Raw genomic sequence first — 8,574 nt, 5'->3', positions numbered from 1 at the left:
GCACCAAAGTAAAGGGCTCTGGGGTGGTGACAAGAATTCAGGTCTTGGAACATGGTCGCAGAGAAGGAACTAGGTGGGAGGGCTAGAGTGTTATGCGGAAAACTGAGAAATGTTACATGTGTATAAACTACTGTATTTTTTAAAATTTCTTTATTGGGGGGTTAATGTTTTATAGTCGACAGTAAATACAATGGTTTGTGCATGCATAACATTTCCCAGTTTTCCACATAACAATATAACCCCCACTAAGTCCTCTGTCATCCTTTTCCAGGACCTGTACTCTCCCCCCACCCACCCCAGAAGTGTCAGCTGCACTTGTTACTATCGTTGATACTATCTTACTGTATTCTCAGCTAGTTTGTGTGTCAGTGGATTTAGAGTAAAAGAATATTGTACTGGGGGCTTGGCGGTAAGCCACATGGCACAAAGTTCAAGGGCCGGCGTAAGGATCCCAGTTCGAGCCCCCAGCTTCCCACCTGCAGGGGGTTGCTTCAGCAGGTTTGCTGGTGTCTATCTTTCTCTCCCCTTTCCTGTCATCCCGTCCTCTCTCGATTTCTCTCTTTCCTATCCAACAATAACAGCTATAACAACAATTTTTTTAAAAAAAGAATATTGCAGATGTGATTAAGATGTGAAAACTTGGGTAAAAGTGACCTTGGTGTTCTTTTTTTCTAGACAAAAGTCTCTCTAAGTTTTATTTGCTTTTGGACTCTCTGGTGCCCTGGAAATAACTGCTTCATCCAGTGAACCAAGCAAAGGCCTGGATGTGTGTGTGTGCCTGTGTGTGGATAAGAGCAGAGAGCACTTCATGATAAAGGATGACCTAGTCACTCAACTAGGAAAATGCAATCTGGGAAGTCAGAAAGACTCTCCATCCACCACCCCCCACTTCCCCCAAACACACACACACAAACACACACACACACACACACACACACACTCCTATGTAGCAAGTCATGATCTATGTCTTTCTCCCAGTGATAATGCTGGATCTGGTTCATACCTGTTCCTACTGGCTCATGAAAGTAAATAGTTACAGATCAACAAGAAAGCTCACTTAATCTATTTCTTGAATTAATTTTCTTGTTTCTGTGTTGATTCTCTGCCTAGATGATCCATCTAAATGTGAGAGTGGGGTGTTGAATTCTCTCTTTTAAAATTTTTTATCTTTATTTATTTACTGGATAGAGACAACCAGAAATCAAGAGGAAAGGGGAAGATAGCTAGATAGAGAGGGAGAGATTGTTGAAGTCTCTTACTATTACTGTCCTACTATTGATGTATTTTTGTAGCTCTTTCAGTAAGTGTTTGATGTGTTCAGATGGGCTCTCATTGGGTGCATATATGTTAATAATTGTTAACTCTTGGTTGATTGATCCTCTGATATAATGTCCATGCCTATATTTTATTGCTTTATTTATTTTAAAGTCTATTGTGTCAGAGATGAGAATAGCTGTTCCTGCACGCCCCCCTTTTGTGGTCCATTAGCTTGTATGATAGTTACTCATCCTTTCACTTCCAGTCTGTGTTTGTCTTGTTGAGTTGGGATTCCTGCAGACAGCATATGGTTATATTGTGTTTTCTGATACATCTTCCTGCTCTTTGACTTTTAATTAGTGAATTTAGGCCATTGATATTTATCGATATTATGGGTTTAAGCATACTCTGCCACTCAAGGAAGACAGGTCCTGAAATGAGATATAAATATCTTCATTATGACCAGGTGAAAACAACCAATGTCCTACCCCTGAGTGTAAAGTCAGGGGGATCTATGCATACTTCTAGGAGTACACCACTGGCTGGATCAGATACCCGCTTTTCTGTTCCGCAAAATCCCTCATGAGACCTCTTCTCCCATGATGCTATGTTATGCTTGGTCATATTAGACTTTTAGGAAGATAGAAAACAAATCAGTTGTCTTTGGTTCTGTTTTTATTTTTTATCATTTGTTCATTGTGATTTTTTGCATTAATTATGACTATAATATTGCATTAAATATTATCAGGTTTTTGGAAAAGTCATGACATATGTTTTTCTATGTTTTCTGTGCAAAAATGTGTCATGACTTTTCTGTCAACCCAATATTTATCTTGTTTGGGGCATCACAATAAATTTTGCTCCTGAGGTGAATGCCTCAGTTTACCTCACCCTGGTCCTGACATAACAGCCCATGCCATGCCCTCATATTTACTGTGGACTCTCTACCAGGATATAAATACTGATGTACAAAAAGTATCACTTCTGTGTTCCTGAGATTTGGCACACAGATGATGCTTAGTAACTGTGATCCAGAAAGGGAGTTGGTGAACAGATGGATGAGCAATTCCCTCAGCATTCTTAGCCATAATACAAGAGATATTGAAGCTAGACACCCTCTGCTCTTAACTCAGAGCAAGTTTTGGGTTTTTGAGTTTTAGTTCTTATAACTCAGCAAGAATCAATCCTGCCCTTGATCCAGGTGAGCCAGCTCCTATGCTGGTCATTTTCTCCAGGACCAATTTGTTGATGCCTCCAGCCTGGGGCAGCAATGGAATGAAGTTGATTCTGGAAAGTGGAGAGATGACAAGGACTGAGGGTGGAAAGTCACAGAGAGGCAGCTATCCCTTAGATCCCAGGAAAGACTTTCTATCGTCCTGTGTCAGCAGCCTCAAGAGGGAGCAAACAGAGTTTCTGTCTCTGGATTGATCCCAGGAGACTGCTGTTTGGCAGGGTCAATGGAAAAGAGATCCAAGCACTAGATGGCTTAGGATGACTTCCAGTTCTACAATTTGATGGGTCATCTGTCATCTAAGGACACCAGGACTTGTCACTGGCTGTGGTTCCACCTGAGGAAGATAAAAAAAGAGAAAGAAAGAGAGGAAGAAAGAAAGAAAGGAAGGGAGAGAGAGAGAGAGAGAGAGAGAGAGAGAGATAATGCTTTCAAGGAGACAGTACCTTCTGTAACTCAATAGTTGCATGATAATGTCCCAGAAATCATAGGCTCAATCCCTGCATCTCCATAAACCAGAGCTGAGCAGTGCTCTGGGTTTAAAAATTTGTTGAAAAAGAAAAGATAAGAAAATAAAAGGAAAAAGAGGTCTTTTGGAGATATCCTGTATTTAGTTTCTTGTATATCTTATTAAACTCCAGTTGGGGTTCAGCATAGGAGTTAAAATTTTTGTTTCAGTAAAGTTGGTCATGACTTACATTTTTAAAACATTTTTATTTATAAAAAGAAAACTGGCAAAAAACATAGGATAAGGGGGGTACAATTCCACACAGTTCCCACCACCAGAACTCCATATTCCATACCCTCCCCTGATAGCTTTTATATTCTTTATCCCTCTGGGAGTATGGACCAACGGTCATTATGGGGTGCAAAGGTGGAAGGTTTGGCTTCAGTTGCTTCCCCATTGAACATGTGTGTTGGCAGGTTGATCCATATGGACCCCAGCCTCTCTTACTCTTTCCCTAGTGGGGCAGGGTTCTGGGGAAGTGGGGCTCCAGGACACATTGGTGGGGTCGTCTGCACAGGGAAGTCCAGCTGACATCATGTTAGCATCTGGAACCTGGTGGCTGAAAAAAGAGTTAACATATAGAGCCAAACAAATTGTTGACTAATCATGAACCTAAAGGCTGGAATAGTTCATATGAAGAGTTGGGGGCGGTCTCTGATTTGTAGATAGTTAGTAGGCCTATTTTAGTTATATTCCAAAGAGCCCGTGACTATACTAGTGTTTTTTTTCCCCTGAGCCTGACATCTCATATGCAGGTGGATCCAAGTTATTGTCTGGGGTGATGATGTCTTGGCTGGGAAAAGGACCAGAAAGCTGGATCAGGGAAGAGAGTAGCTCCCTAATATGGGAAAGGTGTAGAAATATTGTTGACTGTAGGCTTCCATTTTTAAAGCATTGGTATATGCTAGGCTCACTGCAAATAAATTTGCATCACAGAACCCTCAGAGATAGGTATTCTTCTACCCATTATATAGGCAGGAACCAGGGAGGCTGACAACTTGCCCAAGGTAACTGATGAAGCTAAGATTCTGAACCAGAACCATCTGATTTTAGAGTCCATGATCTGAACTACAATCACACAAAGAGAGGAAATGTCTAAGACAGATCCCTTCTGAACACTGGTGCCTGTGACAGACAGGGCTAAGAAAAGGCCAGTATAGCCATTCTTATCTTTTTCTTGACTTGACCCCATAACTGGTTTCAGACATTATTCCTACTCTTCCAGTTTACCCAGCACAGGAGCCCCCATAGCCCCTTTCCACCCACCACACCCTCTCCCCTCCATTTGTTTCCAAAGGAGAGCTGCATGCTTCCATATGGGGGGATCTTCAGCAGCAAGACATTCTTAGTGGTCATTTCAATGTTGTCTGAGGGGCAGGAAGTAAAGAAATGACTAGCATCTTCCATGTGTTAAGTTTTACATGCATGTTATCCGTGCCTCTCAGTCCAAGTCTAGGGGAAGGTGGAACATCTGTTTCATCCAGTGTGGCAACCACCAGCTACATGTGGCTATTTAAATTGAACTTCTTTAAAAAAAAAGTTAGGGGTCAGTAAGATAACTCACCTGGAAGGGTCCTTGCTTTGCCATGAGCACAGCCCGGGTTCTAGTCACTGGTACACCCTATTGAAGTACTAGAACAATGAAGTCCCAGTCCTGTGGAGCATCTCCTCTGTCTTGTCGTTTCTCCATGTGAAGTCAGTCCTGAATGGCGAAGCCCCAGTGACAATGACAAAAAAATTAACTGTGCCTCTGTCATGTTGGCCTCATTTCAAGTGTTCAATCACCACACGTAGTTAGTGGACACTGTATTGGATAATGTGGATACAGAGCATTTCTATCCTCAGAGAAATTTTTCTGGACAGCACTGTTCTGAGGACAAGTTGGGGAGTCAGCATCATTTGCCACACAGTGAGTTGTAAACAGAACTGGGATCAGACCCATACTCCTCACTTCCAAAGCCTCTGCTCCCAGAGCCTGGACTATATTTGCCACCACCTGGCCCCAGAACAAGGAGAATTGTTTGCCTGGGATGGTAAGATGACCTGGGAAACTAAATAAGAGATCAGAAGACTGTGGGTGAATACCAAAGTGGAGAAAAGAAGCCATCTATTTGGGAGGGCTATTTTTACCCTGACCAGATAGAAGCTTCCCCCCCCCCTCAAAGCTATTTTTATCTCCAGAGCTGGAATCAAAATGCTATCTCCCTTGACTCAATGGAGAGATTCACTGACACATTATCACTCTAGTACAGGGACTGACCTCCCTCTTGCCCTGCCATTTTCAAAGACAGTAACAGTCAAGGCCAAGGCCATTCTCCTACTAGTTCATGAGGTCAGGAAATGGAGAATTTAAGCCCTACATTGCAGTGGGGAAACTGAGGCCAAAGTGAGCAGTTTGAACAGCTTATATGTGGTAGAATTGGGATTGACTCTCAACTAAGACAGATTCCTCCTTTCTAAATTGGTGAGGGAGGAGGAGGGCATTTCACACCACATCTGCTGAGTAGTAAAAAACATAGTCCCACTTTTTGCAGAACCCCACCTCACCCTTTTTTATACAAGTGGCATCTTTGAGTTTCTCTCTCCCAGTTCATAATACAGCAAGTATTCACCTTTTTCCCCTCCTTCACAGTCTAAAGAAGAATCTAGCCAGTGGAGAAACTTCTGGTAAACTGGAAAGATTTAAATAGTTATAATTACTGTTATTATCACCATCGTTGTTATTATTCTTATTATCATTCTAAGTCAGGACATCTATAATTTCATGTTGTCTTCACCCCTCACCCTAGTTGGGGGTCTCAGTTTCCCTGCATGAAACCTGAGCCCTTTGGCTCAGAGGATCTCCATGGGGCCTTCCTTCCAGCTCTGGCTTGCCATTTCTATGACCCATTCATTCAGTCAACAAGTGTTTATTGAGTTCGAGAAGCCTGACACAGTGGGGGAAATGAAGGCTCTCTGCCCAGGCTGTTTCAGCCACATACGCAAATTTCCTTGTGTTTTCAAAAACGCAAAATTATGGGAAACATGTTATTCACCATAACACTCTCGCCCCATCTCTCGGCGAAAAAAAAAAATCCTTCCACCCCACCGAGGACTAAGCTAACAGAGGACAGAAACCCACCCTTGTTCCTCTGGGCAATAGTCCAGAAACTGGCGTCCTTGTTGAAAAAGGGAAAACTGTAGGCGGCTGCGTAGCTCTGGGGCTGCTGCAGACCTCGTAAACAACCTGTGTTTTTGTCCCCGCTCCCCCTATCCTGCGAAGTCAGTCATAGCCAAGGAAAAAAACAGCCCTGCTCTGTGCCCAGCTGTCCCCAGAGTGAGGAAAATTGTCCATAAATATTTTTATCTCCATGGTCAACACAAGAGCTGAGAGGATGGCTTTGATTCCCTGAGTCCTTGGACCACTCCCTGCCCCTGAGGACCTGGTGGTCAAAGCTGAGCTGGGTGTCCCATCACCCCTCCCCCCACAAATTACAGACTGCTGACTCTGTTGCTGGTCCCCAGGAGGTGGTGGGAATTTAGGTGGGCCCACACTGTACACCACAGCAAGCTTCAGAGCTGCTGGAACCGACCGCCCTTCCCAGTTAGCTGGCTTTCTGCTGGGAGTTGAGTGGTCAGCTCAAAGGTGGGGAGGACCCAAAGATGTCACTTGGGAGTGGGGACAGGGTCCCAGGGGTGGGTCATGAAGAGACCTGATGCTACCATCTAGAGTTGATTTGCTCATCAGGACCTGTGGAAATGACACCCTAAGAGTACTCTGCCCCCTGAAGTAATCTGGGCAAAGTAGACTCTTGGAGATCAAAGAATTTACCAGAGCTTCATCAAGAACAGCTAACATCAGAGCCTTGATCACCTCTGAAGACCTTGGCAGTCAGGAATCCCAGGCCCAAACTCTGAACATTATCCTGCTCAGAAACCTCCTGTGTCCTGACATTTGCTGTAATCTCTTTGTCTGTTTGAAGAATGCAGAAATTTCTAGAAGGGAAGCTACAACAGGGAATCTTAAAGTGTGAGGACCTCAAAAGGTCATCCAAGTGCATGGTTCTGCAATCCTGTGGTTCCTAGATCACTGGAGCCATAAAATTTTATGCCCTGAACACTAGACTTTTAATGCCTTTGGATGCCAAGGTTCTGAGGTTCTAAAATTCTGGACTCTTACCTGGCACTAAATTTCAGTTTCTATGGTGCCACGTTTCTAAGGCTAAGATTCCTGAGATCCTTCAACTCTGTGACCTACTTCAGGACTGACAAGAACTTTGCACAAGGGAGCATTCATTCTTAGTAGGGATTATGCATAGAGGAGCCCCTCAGGGCCACTGACCACTTCTCTGTCTGCAGTGGGCAGCATTCCATGGCCCAGAGGCTCCTGGAGACTTCTGAACTGTCCCCCAGGGATTAAGGATTGGAGAAAGTGGCACAAATATGGTCTCTCTTGGGTGTTGCCCTTGGCTTTCAAGACCTGACAAAGTCTGCCTGTGTCTGCTCTTCATCCTCACTGCTGAGCCCATTTCATCTTCACTTCTCCCGCTTCCCTGGCCCACCCTGCTCTCCTCTTGCTCCCTTCAGGTTTTGCTTCTATGAAACATGGCTACTCACCACTCAGCTCAATTCTTTCTGAAAATAATGATGATTAGACTTCCACATCAGTCTTTTTTTCATGATTACATGACAGGTAGTATATGAATGGCATGAACTAGGGCCTGCCTGGCACTGAATAACCTCTTGATATCTAATGACATCCTTTTACCACCATGGTCATCACAGTGACCATCTTCATTACCATCATCTCCAACATTGTAACCACCATCACTGCTATTATTATCACTGAGATCATCATCACCACCACAGCAGGGGGTGAGAGCGAAGAGTTTTTCTCTTTTTCTCTTTTTCCCTTCCTTCTTTCCTTCTTTCCTTTCTTACTTTTCTAACTTCCTTCCTTCCTTTCTTCTTACGTTTCTTTCTTTCCTTCTTTCATCTCTAGTTGCTGGGGCTTGGTACTGGCATTATGAATTGACACTCCTGGTAGCTGTTTTTTCTTTATGTTTTTCTTTCCACTTTATTTGATAGGACAGAGAGAAATTGAAAGGGAAGGGAGAGGTAGAGAGGGAGAGAGACACCTGAAGACCTGCTTCACTACTTTAAAACGTCACTCCTGCAGGTAGGGAGTGGGGGCTTGAACTTGGATCCTTGAGTGGATCCTTGCTCTTATTACTATGTGTGCTTTGCACTATGTGCACTCAACCATTACCTGGCCTCCCTTCTTTGTCTCACAGATAGATGATAGATAGATAGATAGATAGATAGATAGATAGATAGATAGATAGATAGATAGATTATAGATAGATAATGTAACACCAAAGTTTTCTTCAGTGAGCTGGGGGGCCAGACTAGAACCTAGGCTGCACACATTGCAAAACAAAGTGATATATTTCACTGGCGCCAAGCAGATTCTTTTGTTCATGTCTGTGCTTAGCACAGTCATTTTTCAGGAGTCCCAGGAGCTTCATGTACATCTGTCTACCCTCCTCTGGATCATCACCATCTGCCCTGTATACCTGAAACTCAAATGGTTCAAAAT

The 8,574-nt window shown here is 43.6% G+C and overlaps 1 long non-coding RNA gene across 1 annotated transcript; it reads right to left on the bottom strand.

The window, feature by feature from the left end:
- Positions 1 to 3,242: 3,242 nt before the first annotated feature.
- On the bottom strand, positions 3,243 to 6,926 carry LOC132540760 (uncharacterized). The gene is made up of 3 exons (XR_009551905.1): positions 6,808 to 6,926; positions 4,561 to 4,698; positions 3,243 to 3,555 (listed from the first exon to the last, which is right to left on the bottom strand). It is a non-coding gene; the product is annotated as an uncharacterized LOC132540760 (long non-coding RNA).
- Between the last annotated feature and the right edge of the window lie 1,648 nt (positions 6,927 to 8,574).

Source organism: Erinaceus europaeus, chromosome 10 (assembly GCF_950295315.1).
Source record: "Erinaceus europaeus chromosome 10, mEriEur2.1, whole genome shotgun sequence".
Lineage (NCBI taxonomy): Eukaryota > Metazoa > Chordata > Mammalia > Eulipotyphla > Erinaceidae > Erinaceus > Erinaceus europaeus.
Note: the sequence above shows the minus strand (reverse complement) of the source record. Positions and strands in the feature narration are given on the sequence as shown.